Raw genomic sequence first — 27,276 nt, 5'->3', positions numbered from 1 at the left:
TGGTTACCGAATGTTGTTCGGAGTCCCGGATGAGATCCCGGACATCACGAGGAGTTCCAGAATGGTCCGGAGGTAAAGATTTATATATAGGAAATCCTGTTTCGGCCATCGGGACAAGTTTCGGGGTCATCGGTATTGTACCGGGACCACCGGAAGGGTCCCGGGGGTCCACCGGGTGGGGCCACCTACCCCGGGGGGCCACATGGGCTGTAGGGGGTGCGCCTTGGCCTACATGGGCCAAGGGCACCAGCCCCAAGAGGCCCATGTGCCTAGGGTTTTAAGGAGGGAAGAGTCCCACAAGGGGAAGGCACCTCCTAGGTGCCTTGGGGGGGAGGGAAACCTCCTCTTGGCCGCCTCCCCTTTCACATCTAGGGCTGCCGCCCCCCCTAGGGGTGGGAACCCTAGAGGGGGCGCATCCTCCTCCCTCTCCCCTATATATAGTGACGCATAGGGGCTGCTCATAACACGCGATTTGATCTCTCTCATTGGTGCAGCCCTCCCTCTCTTTCTCCTCTCCCGTGGTGCTTGGCGAAGCCCTGCAAGATTGCCACGCTCCTCCACCACCACCACGCCGTTGTGCTGCTGCTGGATAGAGTCTTCCTCAACCTCTCCCTCTCTCCTTGCTGGATCAAGGCATGGGAGACGTCACCGGGCTGTACGTGTGTTGAACGCGGAGGTGCCGTCCGTTCGGCACTAGGATCATCGGTGATTTGAATCACGACGAGTACGACTCCATCAACCCCGTTCACTTGAACGCTTCCGCTTAGCGATCTACAAGGGTATGTAGATGCACTCTCCTTCCCCTCGTTGCTAGTTTCTCCATAGATAGATCTTGGTGACACGTAGGAAAATTTTGAATTCCTGCTACGTTCCCCAATAGTAGGCAGCCTATGCCAAAGGCCAGAGCCTCAACTCAGATTCCAGAAAAGCCTGCACCCATAGAGCCGGCTGCTGCAGAAGGGAAGAAGAGGAAGGAGAGGATGAAGAAGACCACTGCTAGAGTGCTTGGGAAATTCTCAATCATGAGAGACTCTGAAGAGGAAGAGGAAGAAGAGGTTGCTGCACCAGCACCTAAGGCACCTAAGCTTATGGGTGATGCTATCAGGAGAGGGGCTGCTGCATCCAAGCCCAAAGAAGCACCCAAAGCTGCACCAAAGCCCAAGTCAGCACCCAAGAGGAATACAAGGAGCATACCAGCTGCTGAGAAGAACAAGGCCCCAGTGCCTGACATTGGTGAGGAAGAAGAAGGTCAAGTGCTCAGGAAGCTTAAGCCCAAGATCCCAGACCACAATGATGCTCATCCTGTGGCCGAGGACATGAAAATCAGAAGAGATTCAGGGCTGAGGAAGTGGAGAGAAGCAGATCCGTATGCTTCAAGGAGAAGAACTGCTGTTGATTACAGGTTCCACACAAAGGAACATCAGGATTTCTATGAGACAGTTTTGTTGGATAAGAAGCCTATCGTTTGTGACATGAGATGGGTTGACTGGGAGTACATCAAGGACAATGAAGAGCACTATCCTGGAGTGCAAGACAGCTTCGAGGCTTGTGGAGTAGCAGACTTTGTTGGGCAGAAGCTCACAAAGTGGAACGAGGAGCTCATTATGCAATTCTACTCCACAGCACACTTCTACCCAGATGGAAGGATCACATGGATGTCTGAAGGCACTAGATACCAATCTACAGTTGCTGAATGGGCTCAGCTGATCAATGCCCCAGAAGAGCATGAAGATGACTTGGATGTATATGCCAAGAAGAAGATGGACCACAACTCTATGTCCAACATGTATAAGGAAATTCCAAATGAAGCAGTTGATACTTTCAAGTTTGGCTCAGTGCATTATCTTCTGTCAGGGCTGCCAACTATTAACTGGATCCTTAGGCACACTCTGTTGCCCAAGTCAGGTGATCACAAGATGATCAGAGGCCATGCAATAAATTTGCTTCACATATTTGATGTGCCACAGAAGTTCAAGGTGATGAGCCTCATGGTAGAGACCATTAAGAGGACAGCAGCTGATCAGAAGAGGAGCTGTGGATATGCCCCACAAATTCAGGAGTTAATCAAGTCAAAGATGGGCACATGCATATACTTATTGGACAAGGAACACCTGCCCATCCATCCAGATTTTGAAGACAATCAAGTTGTGATGAATGAGAATGAACCATCATCAGTTCAAGCACAAGCAAAGAAGGAGAAGGCAAGGAAGGAGAAAGCTGCCAAGATGCCAACTCAAGAGGAGGCATCTGAGTACTTCTTGAAGACCAAACAAGAGCAGCTTGGTTACTTGATTGCATCCACACTGAGGATTGAGAAAGGACTGGCCACCCTCACTCAGAATCAGCAGAGCTTAGAGAGGATCATGGAACAAAAGTTCTATGACTTGGATGTCAAAGTAACAGAGATTCAGTCTGCAGTAGAGCAACTTCAAGATGACATGCAGGAGAGGAGAGGGAAGACTACAACTGATGCATTTGCCAGAGTGCCACGAGCTCAGAGTTCGATTGCAGTGCCAGTTTCTGACACCAGAGCCACCACTTCTGCACCAGCTACAGCTTCAGTTCAACCAGCTCCAGCATCTACTTCAGCTCCAACTCCAACCACGTCTATAGAAGGCTTCGTCCTTGGAGTGATCCAGACTCCACCACCACCTGAAGATCAAGCCTGAGAGTCGATCTAGCACTATGCACTTTCTAGGAACTTTTTGGTAACTTGTTGCCAAAGGGGGTTTAAAATGTATAGATCATAGGCTTCGAGAGAGAGAGAGAGAGTGTTGCTTTTTATTCTCTCTTGCTTTATTTGGTGTTTTTCAAACTTTGTTTGCTTTTGGTTGAGATACTTTGATATGCTTGTGAGACATTGATGATCATGTGTTTGATCATAAGCTACACTTATGCATGCTTGATATTATCCTATCTATCTTATGTGATCACTCACTTTTCTTGGTGATGAGTGCATGTATTTCAATTCTTATCTTTTTGAGCGCTCCTCCAAGATGTATGTTACATGGAAGAGTAACCCATGATTCTAACTCCTTGTGCATTTGCAGTCCAAAGCAAATTCTAAATATGCACAAATTTAGGGGGAGCTCTTACTTATCACATACTTCTCAAAGCGACAATATATTTCATGCTTATTATTATTTGTCGAAGCTTTGATCTATATGTTGTCATCAATTACCAAAAAGGGGGAGATTGAAAGTGCAACTATCCCTAGGTGGTTTTGGTAATTCATAACAACATATAGCTCATTGAGCTAATGCTATTCCAAGATGATTATTTCAAGAAAGCTCAATGATTGGCATGGCATGGATGTTGAAAGTGGATCCCTCAAAATGCTAAGGACAAAGGATTGGCTCAAGCTCAAAAGCTCAAGACTCTTCATTTTATATTTTAGTGATCCAAGATCACATTGAGTCTTTAGGAAAAGCCAATACTATCAAGGAGGGATGAGGTGTTGCTTAATGAGCCTTTTGCTTCATGTGCTTAGTGATATGCTCCAAAACCCTCAACTACTTTCCCATATCCACATTTGACATAAAACCAAAGCCAAAGTCGGCCCTACCGATTCTTTCAACCCGGCGCCACCGAGTTTCACTTGTCATAGCCATTGCCAAACCCTAGCAAATCGGTTCTACCGATAGGGATCTCGGTCTCACCGAGATGGGATTGCAAACTCTCTGTTTCCTTTTCGTAACTTTTCGGTCTCACCGAAAGAGCGGATCGGTCCCACCGAGATTGCAATGTAAACTCTCTGTTTCCTTTTTGTAACATTTCGGTCTCACCGAAAGAGCAAATCGGTCCCACCGAGTTTGCCTAACCAACTCTCTGGTTAGCTTATTACCAAAATCGGTCCCACCGAGTTTGTGTAATCGGTCTCACTGAGATTACCTTATGCCCTAACCCTAACCATATCGGTCCTACCGAGTTGCATGTCAGTCCCACCGAAAATCTCTAACAGTCACTAGGTTTACTATTTCGGTCCGACCGAGTTTGTGATTCGGTCCCACCGAGATTGGTAAATTGTGTGTAACGGTTGGCTTTTGTGTGGAGGCTATATATACCCCTCCACCTCCTCTTCACTCGTGGAGAGAGCCATCAGAACACATCTACACTTCCAACTCACATGTTCTGAGAGAGAACCACCTACTCATGGGTTGAGGCCAAGATATTCCATTCCTACCATATGAATCTTGATCTCTAGCCTTCCCCAAGTTGCTTTCCACTCAAATCTTCTTTCCACCAAATCCAAATCCTGTGAGAGAAAGTTGAGTGTTGGGGAGACTATCACTTGAAGCACAAGAGCAAGGAGTTCATCATCAACACACCATTTGTTACTTCTTGGAGAGTGGTGTCTCCTAGATTGGCTAGGTGTCACTTGGGAGCCTCCGACAAGATTGTGGAGTTGAACCAAGGAGTTTGTAAGGGCAAGGAGATCGCCTACTTCGTGAAGATCTACCGCTAGTGAGGCAAGTCCTTCGTGGGAGATGGCCATGGTGGGATAGACAAGGTTGCTTCTTCATGGACCCTTCGTGGGTGGAGCCCTCCCTGGACTCGCGCAACCGTTACCCTTCGTGGGTTGAAGTCTCCATCAACGTGGATGTAGGATAGCACCACCTATCCGAACCACGGGAAAAACATCTGTGTCTCCAATTGCGTTTGAATTCTCCAAACCCTTCCCTTTACATTCTTGCAAGTTGCATGCTTTACTTTCCGCTGCCAATATACTCTTTGCATGCTTGCTTGAATTGTATGGTGATTGCTTGACTTGTCCTAAAATAGCTAAAATCTGCCAAGAACATAAATTGGGAAAAGGTTAAGTTTTTATTTGGTCAAGTAGTCTAATCACCCCCCTCTAGACATACTTTCGATCCTACACATCTCCAATAGATGATGTAAAATGGATGTAAAATTGACATCACCAAAAACCACCTGACTACAACAGATGAGGTAAAAACTATTGACTCTGAACTTAACTGTCGAAACTGAAATTTACTGTGGAATCTGAATGCTACTGTCGGAACTGAACGCAATGGTAGCAGAGAGGCACTTGACATGTAGTTTAGGGAGGGCCTGCAGTTCATCTACAACCTGCACCCCCCTAAGCTGCTAGCCACCACCGGCCGAACCGCCGACCCCAGCGCTGCCTCGCCGCCCTGAAACAACTCGCCACCGCCGCCCCAGCCAGCCCTCTAGGCCCCCCGGCCCCCACCCTGAACCCTAAGATAGATAGTGGGGTACCTCTCCAGCGAGCCCCCGTCCCCACTGCGGGTGGTTCTTCCTTAACTCCAGCGAGCCCCCCAACCCCTAAAAATCGACTGTCCCAAAAGTCCATTTAGTCGACTGAAATGTGGCTTAATCGGAGCAGAGCAGCAACACGAGCGAGGGGAGAGCAGCAGTAGTAGCTGGGCGAGTGAGCGATCGAGCGAGAGCTGGAGCAGAAGCGGTAGATCCGGCTGGTATGGACGCCACCGCCGAAGGGGCCTCGCACTGGGGGAGAGCCGTCGTGGAGATGTCACCCATGGCGCCGACTTCAAGGTAGCCGCTCCATGGGGGTGCGGGATGGTGCACCGTCGGCGTCGGGAGGTCGAGTTAAGGAGAAGGTGCGATGCGATGAGTGTACAACCTCTTTGGTGGTGCCGAGTAGGCCTCGGCTTCGTCCGAGGAGTCGGTGAGGATGTTGCGGTTCCGGTGGAGCAGGTTAAGGCGGCGCTGTGGGGATGGAGCAGCCGCAATAGACGAGGCGATCGTCGGAGCAGCTCCTTGGAGGTGGAGGACGGGGCGGCTGAACCGGCGAGACGGCGAGATGGACGACGGATCCTCATCCGGGGAGGTGGATGAGGGACGTCGAGCTGTTGGGCTAGACGACGTCGTCGGGGAAGAGGCCGTCGTGCTTCATCAATCTCTGCTCTTCCTGCTCCAGCCGTTAAAACAAGCGCCGGCGGGACTACCTGCTTTGTAAGTGCATCTAGTGCCACCCCTAGTTGGTTTTGGAGTATTGACGACAAACCTAGTTGAGGGACTAATGGGTTTGTGAGAATTGCAGGATAACACAGGTACAAGTCCCTCATTGATTCGGTTTTCCTACCAGAGATGACACCTAAAAATGTAAGAAGACATTGAAGTCAAAGGTGGTATGTGAAGACATTCACATTGAAGACTATGACAAGAGAAGACATCGCATGAAGACTATGGAGCGCGAAGACTTGGTTCTTTCGTCGTTCTTTTTCTTCTTTGTTGAGTCATAGGAACCACCGTACTGTTAAGTGGGGTCCAAGTGAACCAGTCAGAATGACTGAAGTGATGCTTAACCAAAATCCTATGTCTTCGAGTGAAGACTATGAGAGCAAATCTTGTCCAGAGTTGGATAAGTCAGCTTTGCTTGTAGCTCAAGTAAAGTTGCCATGTGTGTTTGAAATCTGACCGTTGGAACACGTGTCAGTTCCTTAGTGACCAAGGGTCATTTCGGACAAATCAGGTCGGGTTGCTTAGTGGATATAAATAGCCCACCCCCTACAACCATAAATGTTTGCTGCTCAAAGTTAGTGCATGGCTTTTGTCGTTTGAGAGCAACCCACCTCGAAGCCTTTGAGAGAGAATTCCTTGCGAGGATAAAGCCCTAAACACCCAGAGCCAAAGAGTGTTAGGCATCACTTAAGTCTTCCTGCCTGTGCGATCTGAAGACTTATTACACTTGAGGACTGTGAATCCTCCAGCCGGTTAGCTGTCGCGTTCTGAGCATCCAAGAGTCATTGTGGATCGCCGGTGAATGAACTCTGTGAAGGTTTGGAAGTCTACCTTGAAGACTTACCAGAGTGATTGGGCGAGGACTGGGTGTCCTTAGCTCAAGGGGAATAAGGTGAAGACGAGGTCTTCTGAGTTGAATCTCAGCCTCCCTAACCAGACCTACAATTGTCACAGCAACTGGAACTAGTCCAACAAATCATTGTCTTCAACGAGTCACTGGTTTCATCCTTCCCTTCCCTTTACTTACTGTTGGTCCTTGTGAAGTCATTGTATGATTGCTTTATCTTTTGTCTTCACTCAGTGACTGCTTGTTTTGATTGGCTTCACAATATCTTCCTACCCGATCTTTACTACCTAGCTGCTATTAGTCATTGTGCTTTCACTCCATTGAATACTTGACTATGGTTTGCCTAGTGTAGTCTACCTTCCGCTGTATGGTAATAGGTTTATTTCTATCGTTTGTCTTCCAAACTTCCATGTTTTGAAGACTTTCATAAAAATCACCTATTCACCCCCCCATCTAGTCGATCACTAGCACTTTCAATTGGTATCAGAGCGAGGTACTCCCTTGTTCTGTGTGATTCGGTTTAACCACTTGGAGTTTTAGCTATGGCGACTGCAGGGATAATCAAAGTCTCTGCTGCGTGCCCAGTCTTCGATGGAACTGAATATCCCTACTGGAAGAATAAGATGCGCATGCATCTTGAAGCCATTGATGTCGACCTATGGTATGTCATCAAGAATGGCGTTCCCAAGGCTGGTGAAGGTGTCACCGCTGCTGATGTCAAGAAGTTTGTTCAATTGGACTCCACTGCCAAGAACATCATCTGTGGTCATCTGACCAAAGGACAGTATGGCCGTGTGAGTGCTTTGGAAACATCTAAGCTAGTCTGGGACTGGCTCTCCAAGGTCAACGAAGGCGTCTCAACCCAGAGAGATCAAAGAATCAGTGTCCTTCGCAACCTCTTTAGCTGCTTCAAGAGAAATGACAATGAGAATGTTCAGCTCACGTTTGATCGACTCACTGACATCACAAATGAGCTTCAAGCCCTCGGCGCCACTGAGATCACCAAGCATGAAGTTGTCAAGACACTCCTGAGATCACTTGACAGCTCATTTGACACCCTAGCCCTGATGATTCAAGAACGTCCTGACTTCAAAACACTCGATCTGTCTGACATACTTGAGAGGCTGAACACACACGAGTTTCAGCTTTCTGAGAAAAGAGACATCTACGGTCCCAACTATGGGCGAACTCGTGCCTTGAAGGAAAAAGTTGTCTCCTCGTCTGAAGAAGAGTCTGACAGCAGTTCTGATGATCCTAAAGACATTGGAAAGGAGCTTGCTATGCTTGTGAAGAAGTTCCAAAAATTCACCAAGAAGAAAGGCTTCAGAAAGTCCTCACGATCAAGCTCAAGGAATGATGAAGCTTCTGCTCATGACTACAAAAAGAGAACATGCCACAAGTGCAAGAAACCTGGCCACTACATCTCTGAGTGTCCACAGTGGGACAATGAGAACAAGAAGAAAAAGAAGAGCAAGGAGTATGATTCTGACGACAAGAAGAAGAAGAAATACTCAAAGTCTTCTTCCAAGTCCTCCTCAAAGTCTTCATCACACAAGAAGAGCTCATCTGGCAAGGCACGTGCGTTTGTTGGCAAGGAAATGGATTCGGAGGAGGAGTTCTCTTCTAAGGAGGCGGAGGTGGAGTCTGAGGAGGAGTCCGATCCTGGCGTTGCGAGTCTGGCTACAGCATACGTTGCCAAGTCCATCTTCAAGACTGAGGACAATGACTCCGTCACCGACACCGATGCAAATGACAAGGACTACTCTGCTCCTACCTACTGCTTCATGGCACGCGGTGCCAAGGTAAACACACGCACTACTCACTATCAAACTTCCAGTGAAGATGACTCTGATTGTGGTTCCAAATCCAGCTGCAAAACACTTGCTAAAATTGCAACTGAACAACAGAAAGCTATGGAACATATTCAAAAACTGTTAGAGAAAAGCGATGACCTGTTAGATGCTGAAATGACTTGATCTCAGTCCTTAATTGAAGACATAAAAAATCTTCACGTTAAGTATGAGGAACTTGAAAGTCGTCATGAAACGCTGTCAACAACTCATGAAAAGCTTTCCTATGATTATCTTCAAAGGAAGCAAGATCTTGAGAAATTGAGAGCGGCTCATGAAGATCTTCAAAAGGAAAACGAGTCACTTTGCGCCAAACAGACCAGTTCAGCTCAGGAAGGATTTGAACCACCATGTATTAAATGTATTGAGCATGACAATGCTACTTCTGTTGTTGGTTGTTCTACTGCTGCTACTATTGCAATATCTTCAACTGCTGATGTGCCAACTAACCCCTCTGCTGAGGATGCCACTGCTATTGCTGATGAGAATGCTAGGTTGAAGACATTGCTTGAAGCAGGGATGTTGAAAAGCCTCAAAGGGCATCAGACACTATGTGATGTCCTCAAAAGGCAGATCCTGAACCGAAACTATAGGAAAGAGGGTGTTGGGTTCGAAAGGAAAATGAATGTTGATGGCTCTTACTGGAAACCTGAGCAGTACCCCAAAACAACATGGGTTGCTGCAAAGGGACCTTCAGTGGATCCATCCACCCTATCTGGCTTCACTTGTGCTAATCCCATTGTTATTGATGAATCCTTTGATGCAAATACTAACTGCAGGAATGGACCGACAATGAAGAAGGTCTGGGTGCCAAAAAGGTGTTTGGAGAATCTTCCTGTGAATGTCATCATGACACCACAAGTGAAGAAGACAAACCCCAGACCACAGGCTTCATACGGTCCAAAGACTTCATATAGACAGAGGACTCACCTGAGTCGCACTAACGCAAATGTTTTGCAGGGAAGCCATACTCAGGCCTGTGAATTTGAGCGCGTTTCATCAAACCGCCATGTTCATAGGACCAAGAACTATTCTGCTTATTCTTATGAGTACTATTGTCCACCTGCAAGACTTTTTGCTAGGACTCGAAAGCCAAAGTTCACAGATGCTGCACTTAGACTCATTGCTTCGAAGCCACCCTTGAAGATGTGGGTGGCTAAGAAAGCTTAACTCTCTTTTGCAGGGAAAGGTCTCCAGCCGAAAACTAAAATCATCTGAAGCTATTGCTGGGGACCTTAAACATCTTGTAGGGCACAAGATCAAATGCCCAAATGCCCAAATGGTCTTATTATGTACTTTGTTCCTGAGTCGCTTGCTACTTGCCCTATCAGTCCTAATCTCGATCTAAGATTTCATAATCCACTGGCTCGTCAAATGTTTTTTGCTTCACAATTCTCTTCGTGAAGCCTATCCCCCTAACTGCACTGTAGGGTATGACACCAACTGCTTCAGAATGGATTATTGATAATGGGTGTACCAATCGCATGACTGGCAAGCGAAGCCTTCTTATGGACTCAACCTTATGTCCATCTGACAAAAGTCACATCACATTTTCTAACACTGGTAAAAGTAAGGTATTGGGTCTAGGTAGAGTTGCAATCTCAAAGGATCAACACATGGATAATGTCATGCTTGTTGAATCCCTTGGTTTCAACTTAATGTCTGTCTCAATGCTTTGCGATTTAAACATGATTGTGATGTTTGGAAATTGCCTTGTTCTAATGGAATCTGACAAGTCTCTAGTTTTTGAAGGGTATCGGAAAGATGATTTGTACGTGGTAGATTTCTCAGCAGCACCACAGCTTGCCGTATGTCTTCTAGCAAAAGCTTCAGAATGCTGGCTCTGGCATCGGAGGCTAGGGCATGCTCGCATGAGGAACTTGCACACTCTTGCAAGAAAGAAGCATGTCATAGGCATCGAGGGCATCAAGTTCAAGAAGGATCACTTATGCGGTGCTTGCGAAGTAGGAAAGATGACGAGGGCCAAGCATCTCTCGAAGACAATCATGACAATGACTCAACCGTTCGAACTGCTCCACATGGATCTTTTCGGTCCCACTCATTACTCAACTCTTACTACTACTGCTTGTCTCTATGGCTTTGTCATTGTTGATGATTATTCAAGATATACTTGGGTGCATATAAGCCTCTACAAGACTGAAGTGCAGGATGTCTTCAGACGCTTCGCCAATCGAGCAATGAACAAGTATGGCGTCAAGATAAAGCACGTTAAAAGTGACAATGGCACTGAATTCAAGAACACTGGCCTAGATACATGTCTTGATACTTTGGGTATCATACATGAATTCTCAGCTCCGTACACGCCATAGAAGAATGGCGTCATCGAACGCAAGAACAGAACACTTATTGAGATGGCTCGAACGATGCTTGATGAATACAAGACTCCAAGAAAATTCTGGCCTGAAGCCATTGATATTGCATGCCATATCATCAACCGTGTTTATCTTCACAAGCTTCTGAACAAGACATCCTATGAGCTCCTTAGTGGCAAGAAGCCAAATGTCAGTTACTTCAGAGTATTTGGTGCCAGGTGCTGGATCAAGGATCCACATCACACTTCAAAATTTGCACCAAAAGCACATGAAGGTTTTATGCTTGGATATGGAAAGGATTCGCACCTCCTACAATGTCTTCAACCTCTTTCACTATAAAGTGGTTGAAATTGTGGATGTGCGGTTCGATGAGACTAACGGCTCGCAAAGAGAGCACCTGCCAAATGTGCTAGATGAAGTTCCATCCAGTGAATCAATCAAATGTATGGGAACTGGTTAAGCGTCCTGATCCTCGCAAGCACAATATAATAGGCACCAAATGGATATATCGCAACAAGCAAGATGAGCATGGTCAAGTTGCCAGAAACAAAGCTTGTCTCGTTGCTCAAGGATATACTCAAGTTGAAGGGATTGACTTTGATGAGACATTTGCTCCTATGGCTAGACTTGAAGCCATACGCATACTGCTGGCCTATGCAAATCATCATAACATTCTTCTGCATCAAATGGATGTGAAGAGCGATTTTCTCAATGGCAAGATTGACGAAGAAGTGTATGTTGCACAACCGCCTGGCTTTGAAGATCCAAAACATCCTGATATGGTGTACAAGCTCAACAAGGCACTGTATGGCCTCAAACAAGCCCCTAGGGATTGGTATGACACACTTAAAGACTTCCTAAAGAGCAAGGGCTTCAAACCTGGTTCCCTCGACCCCACTCTCTTCATGAAGACATATGATGGTGAACTGTTTGTGTGCCAAATATATGTGGATGACATTATCTTCGGCTGCACCAATCAGAAATACACTAACGAGTTTGGATATATGATGCAAGAGCAATATCAGATGTGCATGATGGGTGAGCTGAAGTTCTTCCTTGGTCTTCAAATACGTCAGCAACGCAACAGCATCTTTATATCTCAAGAGAAATACCTCAAAGATTGCTTGGAGAAATTTGGAATGCAAGATTGCAAAGGCTACACGAGGCCAATGCTAGCCAAACATCATCTGGGTCCCGACGACAATGGTAAAGAGTTCGATCAAAAGGTATACCGCTCCATGATTGGTTCCTTCCTTTATTTATGTGCATCTAGGCCAGATATCATGCTTAGTGTTTGCATGTGTGCCCGGTTCCAGGCGGCACCAAAGGAATCGCATCACTTAGCTGTGAAGCGAATTCTCAGATATTTGGCTCACACCCCAACACTAGGATTATGGTATCCAAAGGGCTCAGAGTTTGATCTAGTTGGATTCTCGGATTCTGATTATGCTAGTGACAAGGTGGATCGCAAGTCTACATCAGGCACATGTCGTTTTCTGGGACTATCACTTGTTTGTTGGTCTTCAAAGAAGCAGAACTGTGTATCTCTCTCCACTGCTGAATCTGAATACATTACTGTTGGATCTTGCTGCGCTCAGCTTCTATGGATGAAGCAAACACTCAAAGACTATGGCATTCACCTAAAGCAAGTACCACTCTACTGCGACAACGAAAGCGCCATCGAGATTGCCAACAACCCAGTTCAGGACTCGAAGACAAAGCACATTGAAATTCATCATCACTTTCTCAGAGATCATGTTGTGAAGGAAGATATTGATATCATACACGTCAACACTGAAGAGCAATTGGCAGATATCTTCACCAAGCCCTTGGATGAGAAGAGGTTTTGCAAGTTACGGTGTGAGCTAATTATCTTGGAATCCTCACATGTCATGTGATCAGGCACACATCCTAACACTTATGCATGTTGATGACTTAGATGTGCAACACATGAAGTAAAGTATATCTTCAATCAATGAAGACTTACATTCTGAGTGTGAATACATTAACGTGGAATTTGACTTCAGAGCGCCACGATAATTGTGCGCCGTGTTTGGGTCTAATACTTCCTATACGGTGGGTAACGCCACCACCAAATTCTTCTGTTTGAAGTGTTTTACCCATGGCATTACATGTGCTATGTCTTCACATTTTGTTTGTCTTCATTTTCAACTTATCTTCATGATTATCTTCACTATGTTGACTTGATTGTCTTCTGATATATACATACTAGTGTTCTGTCCTCTACAGCATTCACTTATAGCTACATCTTCCTTGTTGAATCTTTTGAACTAAGTGAATGTGATCGGACCCTAATCTCTCTATGCTTTCTATCTCAAACTCAATCTGTCCAAATCATATGCATTCTATTGAAGCTGTCGAATGTCATCTCTGCGTCCTAGTCAGCAGAAGATACAGAGACAAACATTAAGTCCATTTTCAATGCTAATTCCTTCACCTGAAACCTAGAGAAGTGGGAACGACCACCCGACAATCCAAGCGTGCGTGGAAATGTGGAACAACCTCTGATATGTTGCATGATGGCCACGTGTCCTTCAGATGTGAATCGCCAGGGGCACCTGTGTAATAACACTATGCCGTCCCTGTCCCTATAAATACATGCCTTACCATAGTCATTATCCTTTCTTCCACTCTCGCACAAACCCTAGCACCACCGCTAGCCCTCGACAACGCCAGCGACGAAGCGCTTAGCTACCGCGCCCTCACCGACGCCGTCTTCACGCCGGCCGCGGACATCGTCTTCTCCACCGTCGCCGTAGGTGTCCTTCGTCCCCAAGCTAGGGCACGGACGATCGAACTGCTCGGCCTCCTCTCCCACTCCGTCTAGCAGTTCTTCGTGTGGTAAATAAAACTTCCTTTGTACGGCCCCTTTGATCCTATAGATTCATCACTTTCTACCACAAGTAGTTTCTGTTCACACAAGTTGGATCTATTTCATACTGCATCTCATAATATGCCTAGTATGTTCACTTATGCTTCACAAAGTAGTTAGATTCCTCACTTGTACTTACACGTGGATTCATACAAATCTGGAACCAACTCTCTATCTATGAGCGAATGTCTTCGCACTATGAGGTCAATGTCTTCTAAACTGATTTATCTTCAAAATCTTCTGAGAATGCATATGACCTCTTCCCCTTCCCTCGCACCTTAATGCTATCACAGGTACATGTCCGTGGGAGAATCCCTTGGTTCTCATAGTCTGCATTCGTTTGCAGAATTCTTACAGCATCACATTAACTCTCCCGAAGCCAGTTCATGTTTGACCAGAAAGCGGAAGCCTTTGAAGCCTTTAAACGTGTTGAAGCCCTTCAGTTTAAGCTTCATGGCACCAGAGAAACCACCAAGAAAGGGTGGCAGACAGCGTCGTGGCAACACCTCAAGAGATTTGCCTCCTGACCTCTATGAGTTGTACAAGACAGATCCAGAGGAGGACTACAATCAGTGAAAAACTCAAATCCAATGGATTCGAAGATATTGGGCAGAACAGTGGTTCAAGTACAGGTTCGTGACCAAGGAGTATGCTGAGAAGAATGCCATCAAACGACCATGGGGAGACATTCTATACAGAAATCTTCAACCCAAGTCCAGAGCTGAAGCCATTGAACAAGGCTTCTATCCTTGCATGGTTCGTGGACCGCAGCCTGCGGATGCAGACCCATCTTCATTACTGTGGTGCCGCGATGATAATCTGTTCAAGCACAACCTTCAGTTTGCCAGGAACTCGGCCAACGAGAACAAGAAGTCACACGGCTTAGACTTCAATCCGGGCCCCTCTGCTCCTCGTGCTGATGGCACACGCAAAGCTGAACCCAATCTTGTTGGGCCCTTCTACAACCTGGAAGGTCTCATCACTCATATCATGGTTCAAGGGACAGCCGTGGATGAGCCTGCAGATGACGCTGAATCTGATGAAGCGCCTGCATTGCCGAAGCCAAAGAAACTGAAGAAGCCTAAAGCTTCAAAGCCTGCTCCTGCACCAAAGGTCTTACAGGCGAAGCCTCTGGCCACTGCACCTCCTGAACACAGTGTGCAGTCTGAAGATTTGTCACGCATCTCCAAGCCCTCAAGAGTAAAGATGCCCTTGCAACCCACCAGCCAAGAACTGACTGCTGCTGCTATTCTGCGCAACGACGCCATGGATCTGTCCAACGATGAAGATCTTGCAGATGACGCTCTTGAGCAACTGATCAAGAGCAAAGAAGAAGAAGAAATCTTCAATGATTTGCCTCTCCTTAACGTAGCAATCCTTCAAAACTTCATTGATGAGTGGTTTGAAACCCCCAATCTCAGCTTTGATGATCTGCAACTTCCAATTGGCCCCAGCGTCACTTTCACTGGTGCCATTGCTTCTGAGCTAGCTCTAGCTCAGCGCATCGTTGAACTGAAGCAAAAGATCGACTATGAGAAAGCTCAGTTCAAGCAGCACATGGCAAAGCTCAGCGTGCAAGATGTCAAGAACTTCAAGACTATGCTGCACGAGCTCAAGGAAGCCTTTCTCAAGAAACGCGAAGAAGCTAAAGGTTCTCGTGAGCACATGAAGAGTCTGGCTGACAAGTGCGTGCAAGCCTACAATGAAGCTGAAAAGCGCAAGGCTCTTGGGCGTCCTGGCATCGATCCCAGGATGGCTGCAACGAAGAAGAAGAAGCCAGTTGTGGCCGAACCCAAAGCAACAAGGCAGGAAGCACATCCCATTGTCTTCCCAGCCAGTATGACAAGCTCGAAGCCTAAGGTCCCCACAGTGGCTTCAGAATTAAAGAAGACAAGGGCTACCGAGGCTGAAGCCAGAAAGAGGAAACATCCTGAAGCTTCTGATGTCACTCCCTCCAAGAAGAAGCGCAAAACCAAGAAAGATCGGGCTGCTCCCACAGAGCCCCTTATTGTTGAGCCCATCTTGGTTGCTCGTCCTGCCTCTTCGCATCACGAACGACGCATGGTAATTCATGAGCCTGCTTCCACAGAGTCTCCTAAAGCTAAAGACATTCCAGCAATTGACCCCACCGCTGCTGAAGACATTGGTCACCATGACAATGTTGAAGATGATGAAGTCCTTCCTCAGATCGAGCACTAATTGGTATCATCGCCTGTGCTTACGCACAGCGAACTCATCACCATTGGTCGTCCTCTGACGCCAACTGCTCAGGATGAATCATGGGCTGATCACCCACAGATACAAGACACTCCAAGCTCTCCCCAACCGCAAGCAACCCCATCAGTGCAAGAAGTGGATGACTTTGAGGCCCAGCCAACTCCATCTTCACAGGCGTCACCAGCATTACATAGGCTTCGCAAAGGACCAAGGCCCCAATTCCTTCTTTCGAGCGTTTCAGAAGGAGAAGTGCACCACCAATCTGTTGCACGTTAGGTGTCCCCCAAATCCACTCCTGCTGTGAACGTTTCCGAGTCTGAAGCTAAAGTTGCTGAAGACAATCCGGCTGCATCAGCCGAAGAAAAACAAGAAGAAGAATGTGTCCCAACTTTCCCCATCACTGAAGAAGCTATTCCTGAAGTGAACGTGTCAGTGCCCGACCCTCCAACTCCTCAAGTGGAGGTTGAGAACCCTAAGGCTGCCACCACTAACACCACTGAAGCCAATGACGTGGTCATGGCTGAAGACACCGGGGAGCCTGCACCTAACACTATGCCAGAGGCCAATGAAGCCAATTATGCACCTGCAACAGATGTGCAGCCTGACGCCTCTGGTGATGCCACTGCTCCTGTTCCGCCACCAAGGCCACATACTATTGAGCAAGCATGCAACTATGGTCAGCTCATCAATGTCAAATGGCCTCTTCTTGTTCCTCCACCTGCTGCTGGTCCCCAATTTGACTATCACGTCGAGCGCGGGCCTCAGGTTCAGAAGCCAATGCCAAGGCTGCCTAGGTTTCCAAGCACTGCATCTGCACCCGGATCGTTCAATATCAATGGCTTCAAAGCACACAACACCTTCTTCAATAGCGCCAAGAACCCCTACTCAAAGGCAAGAATATCTTCTGATCTGTTCTGGAGCTATCAGCAGCGCAGTTATTACTCATGCATCTTGTACAATCAAGGTCGCATTTTTTCCCATATGCGTCTTGACACTGAAGCCATAACTGGTCTGCCGTGTTTGGAAGAAGTGCTGGATTTCTTCAGAGAATATGGTTTGTTGTAGTCCATCACTGAGAAGGAGCACTGGAACAAAGAATTGCTGCTCCAATTCTATGCCACTTTTCATATTTGTGGCTACAACAGGGATCCGAAGACTTGGGTCCTTGAGTGGATGACAGGCAATGTTCATCACGAAGCCAAAGCCTTTGATATCATTGAGCTCACTGGACTACCCACTCTAGAAGATCTTTATGAACCTGGTTGTCAGCTTCACAGTGCTGCTATGGAAAGCATTTTTCACAAGCCTGAACCCAACATGAGTCAGATGCTTAGCATGATGAAGCCTTTGCCTCCAGATGCTGAATATCCTAAGGAGTTCTTTGTTGAAGACCTTGAGTATCTGCCACGCACTATCTATCACATCATAAGGCGAACTCTCTGGCCCATCAAAGGACATTCTCCACATGCAAAGCTGGAAGGTGCAATGAAGACTTTGGTCTTACATATTCTTCACGGCAAAAGCTTCAATGCACAAGACTTCTTCATCCGCCAACTTGCTGCATCCGGATCTGATCTCTTTGGCTTGAAGTTTTACGCCCCATGGATTATGCATTTGATCAAACTACACTCAGCTGTCACCTATCATCCCTCTGCTCGCAATCATTGGATTTTTCTGCCTGACGTCGACATGTCAGTTGAAGCCATCTATCCAGAGCCTGCCAAGGAGCCCCTTAGTCTTCAGAATGCTGATAAGCAAAGTTTCTCTCAACACATTGAAGGCGACCCAGTAGTCACTCGTGTTTATCCTCTGGCTCGTACTACCCGTGCACCTCATCGTGCCCTCACTGAAGCCATTGAAAGCACAATTGCACAACGGCCCAAGAAGCGATCCCGTGTTCTCAATGACCGAGAGCTTCTGGTTGCCCTTCATCAGAAACAGGATAAGCATCATGACTGGCTGAAGCGCCAAATGCAAAGCCTCTTGGTGGACGTAAACAGGATTTGCAACCTTGACACCAAGAATGCCTTTGTCGCCCATGAAACTTGTCGGCGTACATGGAAAGGGATGACGCTTATGTGTTCTGAAGATGATCTTCAAGAGGATGGTTTCTCTGAACGCTTCAAGTTTGACTCAACACCTCCAAGAAGGACCTTGCTGTGGCGTACTCCGTCTCTTGAAGACTCTGAGTTCTCCTCCACTGCTGCAACAGTGAATGCACGTGTCATCGATGATGAAGACGATGCTCCTTCACCACCTTCGGCGTGAATCACCACTGCACCGAGTTCGTCTGCACCGCCAACCAACTCCGACGACCCTGCTGCTTCACCAACTCCTCATGGGAACGAGTAGGTGATCTATGTCTTCAAACCTTTTTGGTCCTTACTGAAAAAAGGGGGAGAAGCATATGAGTTTGATAGTATTCAAGCGGGTCCATATGGGCGGTGGTTTTATATTTTGCCTAGTGTTTACAACTCTCACCTTTTGATACATTTGGTTCTTTGAGTTGTAACACTCAAACTCGATGGTCGTCTGCTACTTATTTGCTTTTCTGTGATGCGATGATAAATTCCGCATGTGCGACGATAAATTCCGCACTTAAATCATTTTGCAGACGTCCATTTTTCATTATGCATCTCATTATCTTCACATACTTTTCATGCATGACAAATTGTCATCATAAGTTGAAGAGGATCTCCACAAGTACAACCTGCCATGTGCATTTGCATACCAAAAGCAAATTACTTATATGCACATCTTCAGGGGGAGCCTTTGCCACTTATGATGACAATCCCCTATCCTTTACAATTTCACATATTTTATTCCCCGTTGAAAACTTCAACTAGTTTGTCATCAATCACCAAAAAAGGGGAGATTGTAAGTGCATCTAGTGCCACCCCTAGTTGGTTTTGGAGTATTGACGACAAACCTAGTTGAGGGACTAATGTGTTTGTGAGAATTGCAGGATACACAGGTACAAGTCCCTCATTGATTCGGTTTTCCTACCAGAGATGACCCCTAAAAATGTAAGAAGACATTGAAGTCAAAGGTGGTATGTGAAGACATTCACATTGAAGACTATGACAAGAGAAGACATCGCATGAAGACTATGGAGCGCGAAGACTTGGTTCTTTCGTCGTTCTTTTTCTTCTTTGTTGAGTCATAGGAACCACCGTACTGTTAAGTGGGGTCCAAGTGAAGTAGTTAGAATGACTGAAGTGATGCTTAACCAAAATCCTATGTCTTCGAGTGAACACTATGAGAGCAAATCTTGTCCAGAGTTGGATAAGTCAGCTTTGCTTGTAGCTCAAGTAAAGTTGCCGTGTGTGTTTGAAATCTGACTGTTGGAACACGTGTCAGTTCGTTAGTGACCAAGGGTCATTTCGGACAAATCAGGTCGGGTTGCCTAGTGGCTATAAATAGCCCACCCCTACAACCATAAATGGTTGGCTGCTCAGAGTTAGTGCACGGCTTTTGTCGTTTGAGAGCAACCCACCTCGAAGCCTTTGAGAGAGAATTCCTTGCGAGGATAAAGCCCTAAACACCCAGAGCCATAGAGTGTTAGGCATCACTTAAGTCTTCCTGTCTGTGTGATCTGAAGACTTGTTACACTTGAGGACTTTGAATCCTCCAGCCGGTTAGCCGTCGCGTTCTGAGCATCCAAGAGTCATTGTGGATCGCCGGTGAACGAACTCTGTGAAGGTTTGGAAGTCTACTTTGAAGACTTACCAGAGTGATTGGCCGAGGACTGGGTGTCCTTAGCTCAAGGGGAATAAGGTGAAGACGAGGTCTTCTGAGTTGAATCTCAGCCTCCCTAACCAGACCTACAGTTGTTACAGCAACTGGAACTGGTCCAACAAATCATTATCTTCAACGAGTTACTGGTTTCATCCTTCCCTTCCCTTTACTTACTGTTGGTCCTTGTGAAGTCATTGTATGATTGCTTTATCTTTTGTCTGCACTGAGTGACTTCTTGTTCTGATTTGCTTCACAATATCTTCCTACCTGATCTTTACTACCTAGCTGCTATTAGTCATTGTGCTTTCACTCCATTGAATACTTGACTATGGTTTGCCTAGTGTAGTCTACCTTCCGCTGCATGGTAATAGGTTTATTTCTATCGTTTGTCTTCCAAACTTCCATGTTTTGAAGACTTTCATAAAAATGGCCTATTCACCCCCCTCTAGTTGACCACTAGCACTTTTATGCTCCCTCCTCCCCGCGGCCAGCTGTGCTGCCGCGCAAGCCTCACTGCCCCACCGTACTCCCATTGCTGGCCTAGCCATCCCTCTACTCACCCACACCTGCTGTTATTCTCCGGCAACGGCAGACGAACCAGTAAACCCTCGTACAGTCGTACTCCCCTCCACGTGGGAAACAAAAACAACGGCCGAGTCTTCCCAGCCTCCGTGTCGTTCCCTTTCTAGGCCTCGCCGTCGTCCACCGCCCTGGTGCTCTCAGCGTGGCGAGGTTAGCGTGGTCAACGACCGACATGCATCTGAAGTGGACTGTATGTGGAGAGGCTGACAGCTGGGCCCACGGCCACACGCACGGAAATGCCTCCTTATTACGCGCAAAATAATGATTTCCTCCACCTGACATCTGGGACCCACCGAAACAGCCTCTGTATTTCGCGAAAAAAAAGTTACCGCCGCTGACAGCTCGGACCCACCAGCTATATCTTCGCACGCAAGCAAGTGCCTCCTTACTACGCACAAAAAAATGAATACTCCCCCTGCTAGCTGGGACCCAGTATAGTGGGCCTACTAAGTTGACGGGGACGAAGGGCTTTGTCAACTTAGTCAATATTCATGATTCTAGCTCGACTGACCGTACGATGTCCATCCAACGGCCGTAGTGCTTCTTCAACCTCTGGTCTTCTTGCTCTAGCCGCCCAAAGCAGCGCCGGTCGTGCTGCCTGCTCCTGCCTCCCGTGGCTGGCGGTGCTGCCGCGGAGGCCTCACCACCCCCATACTACTCCCACCGCTGGCCAGGCCATCCGTCCACTCCACTCACCCACACCCCCTGTTATTCTGCGGCGACAGCAGCGCAGCCGAACCAGTGAACCCTCGTACTCCTCTCCGCGTGGGCATCCACTGCCGCGTCTTCCCTGGCTCCGCGTTGTCCCCTTCCTAGGCCTCGCTGTCGTCCACCGCCGTGGTGCTGTCGGCACGGCGTGGTCAATGTGGTCAACGACCGAATTCCATCGGAAGAATACTGTACGTGGAGAGGCTGACAGCTGGGTCCACGATAGCCGCAAGGAAGTGCCTCCTTATTACGCGGAAAATAATTATTCCTCCACTTCACAGCAGGGACCCACCGGACGCCCACCGGTATATCACGAAAAAAACGTTTGCCCCTGACTGCTGGGACCCACCCGACGGGCCATCGTATTTCGTGAAAAAAACGTTCCCCCTGCTGTCAGCTCGGACCCACCGGAAGTGCCTCCTTATTACGCACAAAAAAATGAATACCCCCTTCTAGCTGGGACCCACCTTAGTGGCAGGTTGACTTGTGGGCCTACTAAGTTGACGGGGACGGAGGGCTTTGTCAACTTAGTCAATATGCACGATTCTAGCTCGACTGACCGTACGATGTCCATCCAACAGCCGTAGTGCTTCTTCAACCTCTGGTCTTCTTGCTCCAGCCGCCCAAACCAGCGGTGGTCGTGCCTCGTGCTCCTGCCTCCTGTGGCCGGCTGCGATGCGGCAGAGGCCTCACCGCCCCCTACTACTCCCACCGCTGGCCAGGCCATCCCTCTACTCACCCACACCCCCTGTTATTCTGCGGCGATGGCAGCCTCACACCACAGTGAACCAGTGAACCCTCGTACTCCTCTATGCGTGGGCATCCACTGCCGCGTCTTCCCCGGCTCCGCATCGTCCCCTTCCTGGCCTCGCCGTCGTCCAACGCCCTGGTGCTCTCGGAGCGACGTGGTCAACATGGTCAGGGAACGGTTTCCATCGGACGTGGACTATACGTGGAGAGGCTGACAGCTGGGTCCACGGCCCCAGCAAGGAAGTGCCTCCTTATTACATGCAAAATAATTATTCCTCCACCTGACAGCGGGGACACACCGGACGGGCCACCAGTATTTTGCGAAAAAACTCTTTCCCCCTGACTGCTGGGACCCAGCGGACGGGCCACCGTATTTCGTGAACAAAACGTCCCCCCCCCCCGCTATCAGCTCAGACCCATCGGAAGTGCCTCCTTACTACACACAAAAAATGAATACTCCCCCGGCTAGCTGGGACCCACCTTGCTGGGAGGCTGTCTTGTGGGCCTACTAAGTTGACAGAGACAAAGGGCTTTGTCAACTTAGTCAATATGAACAATTCTAGCTCCAGTGACCGCACGATGTCCATCCAACGGCCGTAGTGCTTCTTCAACATCTGGTCTTCTTGCTCCAGCCGCCCAAAGCAGCGCTGGTCGTGCCGCATGCTCCTGCCTCCCGTGGTCGGCTGTGCTGCCGCAGAGGCCTCACCGCCCCTACTATTCCCACCGCTGGCCAGGCCTTGCGGTGATGGCAGCCTCACACCGCAGCCGAACGAGTGAACCCTCGTAGGCCTCTCTGTGCGGGCTTCCATAGCCATGTCGTTCCCTTCCTAAGCCTCGCCGTCGTCCACCGCCGTGGTGCTCTCTGCGCGGCGTGGTCAACGTGGTCAAGGAACGACTTCCATTGGAAGAGTACTGTACGTGGAGAGGCTGAGAGCTGGGTCCACGGCCACATCCCAGTTTTTTTGTGATTTGCCAAGTAAGTCGCTTTGTCAGGCCCGTTGGGCTGCAAATCTTTCAAGACGAGGAGAGCTTTCATTCGGCTAGCCGAGAAAATGGCCCATCAGTAATGATAAATGGGATGTACATTTTTAAAACACATCAAGCCGGCAATTAGTTTCAAATACCTTTTTTTTCATTTCAAGATTTTAAATTACATTAATTTTTATGTGTGGAGAATTTGTTGGATTTTATATTGATATACATTTATTTTTAAAATCAATTTGAATGTGAGTCGAAATTTCGGGATTAAAAACAGTTCGGACCGCACCGAAATATGCAAAATTTCGTATAATTTTTTAACCATTGCCACAATATGGGATGTAATGCTAACAAAAAGAATATGGGCTCCAAAAAAACCTTAAGAATTAGCAAATGGGCTGTAAATTATTAGAAATAATGGCACATGGGTTGTACGCTGTTTTCCACAGATTTGAGGCTTTCCTAAAAAAAGGTTGACGCACAAGCACTGACTGTTGGATGTCCATCCAACAGCCGTCGTGCTTCTTCAATATCTGCTATTCCTGCTCCAGCCGCTCAAACAAGCGCCGACAGGACTGCCTATCCCTCCTCCTCGCGGCCAGCTGTGCTGCCGCGCAGGCCTCACCGCCCGACCGTACTCCCATCGCTGGCCTAGCCATCCCTCTACTCACCCACACCTGCTATTATTCTCTGGCGACGGCAGACGAACCAGTAAACCCTCATACAGTCGTACTCCCCTCCGTGTGGGAAACAACTGCCGAGTCTTCCCTGCCTCCGTGTCGTCCCCTTCCTAGGCCTCTCCGTCGTCCACCGCCCTGGTGCTCTCGATGCGGCGTGGTCAACGTGGTCAAGGAACGACTTCCATCGGATGTGGACTGTACGTTGAGAGGCTGACAGCTAGGTCCACGGCCGCAGCAAGGAAGTGCCTTCTTATTACGGGGAAAATAATGATTCCTCCACCTGACAGTTGGGACCCACCGGACGGGCCACTTTATTTCGCGAAAAAAGTGTTTCCCCCTGACTACTGGGACCCACCAGCTACATCTTCGCACGCAAGGAAGTGCGTCCGAGCAAAAAAAACGAGTCGCCCCCTGACTGCTGGGACCCACCAGCTACATCTTCGCAGGCAATGAAGTGCCTGACAGTCGGGGCCCACCTGGTCAAAGCCTACGTAGCGTTGTCATTCTGGTCGCGAACATGTACGTACATATATACTGGTCGATGTAGAGGCGCGCACATGGTTATTAGAGACGCGCAGGTAGCATGTACACATACGTACAGCGGCCAGGGTGCAAGAAAGAAAATACGGCCATGTATGTGTACATACGGGCGGGGTCTCGAACGCCTACTCGCGCATACGTACGGCCAGGGCTCGTGTACATGGCTGGGTCGGAACAGAGAAACAGAGTCGTCGTCGTGTTCATGGGGAGGCAACGGAATGCGTCGTGTTCATGGGAAGGCAACGGAATGCGTCGTGTTCATGGGGAGGCAACGGAATGCGTCGTGTTCATCGGCAGGGCTTGGACGAAACAGGCAATGGAAATGAGGCCTGGCGTACCGCAAAATGGAGGAAACGGCCTTGTGTTCGACCGGCCACGTTCGAAACGGGATCCTGTTCATCAGGAGGGGTCTGGCGTACCGCAAAACGAAGGAAACGGACCTCCTACGGTCGAAACGGGGGTCTTGTTGATCGGGAAGGGTGTGGCGTACCGCAAAATGGACAAAACGGACTTGTGTTGGAGTGCTATGGTCGAAACGGGGGTCCTGTTCATCGGGAGGGGTGTGGCGTACCGCAAAACGGGACTCCACGGGATATTGTTCATCTCCACCGTCGACCCCCTCCAGCCTCCATGAGCTACTGTTCATCCACCGTCGACCTCCTCCAGCCTCCACCTGCACTGTTCATCCACGGGCTCCTGTTCATCCAGCCTCCATCGCGCGCTACTCCACCGGCTACTGTTCAACCAGCCCTCTCCACGGGCTCCTGTTCAACCACCCCTCCATGGGCTACTGTTCATCCTGCCCTCCACCGTCTATTGTTCATCCTGCCCTCCACGGGGTGGTCCTGTTCATCCAGCCCTCCACGAGGTCCTGTTCATCCAGCCCCAACCGGCTCGATCGATCGGGGTCCTGTTCATCCAGATGCAACACCACGGGGTCCTGTTCATCCACCCCCACCGGGAACTGTTCATCCCACCCCCCCCCCCCCCCGCAGCGCTCACTGTTCATCCAGAGGCAGCATCGATCGGCTTCAGTTAGCAGCAGTAGCGAAGGAATCGCTCGATCGGGTTCAGTTAACAGCCATCGATCGACTGCTCGGGTTCAGTAACGCGTAGCCTGCAGTGCAATCGCTCGGGTTCAGTTAGAGCCCAACGCCTCGCTCAGGTTCAGTTAGAGCCAACGCCTCGCACACACGCGTGTATGTGTACGGGAGAAACGCGCATCGCTTGGCCCCCGACCTTCCAACGTAACTGGGAACTCCCCGAAATTTTCCTCGCTGTCCCTTCTACCACGGTTTTTTCCGTCATGGACGGCCTAAAGAATGTCATGCAGCTGCGTCTCCGGCCCGCCCAGGACGAAAAGACCATTTTTTGTCATGATTTTTTGTCATAGAAGTAGGAGCCCACCACATCTATGATGATACCGGGTTTTGTCACAATTATCGTCATAGAAGTGTCAAATGTATGACAAAAAAAATTCGTTCGGCCCAAAATGTCACGGATGTGTCTTTTTTTTGTAGTGTGCTCCTCTACTGCAACAATGAAAGCGCCATCAAGATTGCACACAATCCTGTTTAGCACTCGAAGACAAAGCACATTCATATTTGTCATCATTTTCTCAGAGATCATGTGTTGAAGGAAGATATTGATATCATTCATGATGCGGAGCATCCTACGATCATCCCCATGTACACTCGAGCATACACCATTGGACCTAAGGTGAACTTGCCCCTTTCCGAATCTTCCCTTTCCGCATGTAAGACATGGATGCTACTTCAAGCGTGGACCTTGTGCATACTCAGGTACACCCGAGTAGACCATGGAGAGCCCAAGGACCATGGCCAAGTGTGCGTGGGAGCAAAGGAAGGAGAAGGAAGAAGAGCCAGCTACTACAGCGCTCAGACATCCGGCCCCAACCCGGACATCCAGCCCGACCCCCGGAAATCCGTACCCTTCCTATCCAGAGAGCTCTGGAAGTGACCCCGACAGCCCGGACATCCAGCCCCATGCCCCGGACATCTAGCTCCTCCCGAAGGCCCGGACATCCGGCCCCTTCACCCGGAAATCTAGCCCCACATCACAGAATGCAACCGAAGCCGGCCAAGTTCAGCTTGGACGGCCGGCCAGAGGTCCGGACATCCGGCTCTTCACGAGCCGCCGGACATCCAGCACCTGCCTGTGCGCAGTATCCCCCCTCTCACTTACCCCTTCGTGGGCTAGCACTATATATAGACCCCCTCCTCCTCCTAGTTAGGGTTAGCAAAGTGATAGTTCATTTGCGAGATAGAGCCTTGCTCATCCATCCGGATCTACTCCACCGAGAGAGACCATGCCTCTATGGAGAAGATCCACTTGGATTCAAGACCCCTAATAGGAACACCTCAAGACCTCCTCATGGAGAAGAACTAGTTACCTATGTATCGTCCTTTGTTGGTTTGAGTTTCTCTTTATGTATCTCTTTGTGTTTCTAGGATCCAGCATATGTGTGACCGAATCTTGTTGGTTTGAGTGTTTCTCTTGTTTTTTCCCTCATGATTTCTCCTCGTGTTCTTCGTGTTCATCGCGGGATGCGCTCCTTTCGTGAAATATCGGCCATCTAGGGTTCCACCCTACATCATATTGGATCAGAGCCAGCTTGCTCATGATCATATTGGATCGGAGCAAGGTTGATCACGAATTTGGAGCCCCTACCCCTTGTTTTCTAGCCTAATTTTGTTGATTTCGTCCTAAATTCGAAAATCCCCACCAAAAATAGCCCCCATTTTTTGGGATTTGTTGGTGTGATGAAGTTTTTTTGGATTTGATACATGGATTTTCTTGGTTTCGAGTGGATCTAGCATCTCCCCAAGTTTCCCCACCTTCCATCCACGAAATCCCATCAAATTTTGCCCCCAAAATAATCAATTTCCGCTCCCAAAATCGAGTTCCTCGAGTTCATCCTCGTATTTGGAGCCCGGACATCCGGCCTATGGCCCCGGACATCCGGCTCCTAGAGCGCATTTTCACGCGCAGTACTGGACATCAAGTCTCGGAAATCCGGCCCAAGCCCCGGATGTCCGGCCCCTATAACTTCAGCCTTTCCCATTTCACCGTTTTGTCCATAACTAATTCATCCGGAGTCCGATTTTGACGTTCTTTAGCTTGTTTTGAAGCTGTTGACATCCCCCATAACAAAAAAAATACTACCATCACC

This window comes from Triticum urartu, chromosome 3, assembly GCF_003073215.2.
Source record: "Triticum urartu cultivar G1812 chromosome 3, Tu2.1, whole genome shotgun sequence".
Classification (NCBI taxonomy): domain Eukaryota; kingdom Viridiplantae; phylum Streptophyta; class Magnoliopsida; order Poales; family Poaceae; genus Triticum; species Triticum urartu.
Note: the sequence above shows the minus strand (reverse complement) of the source record.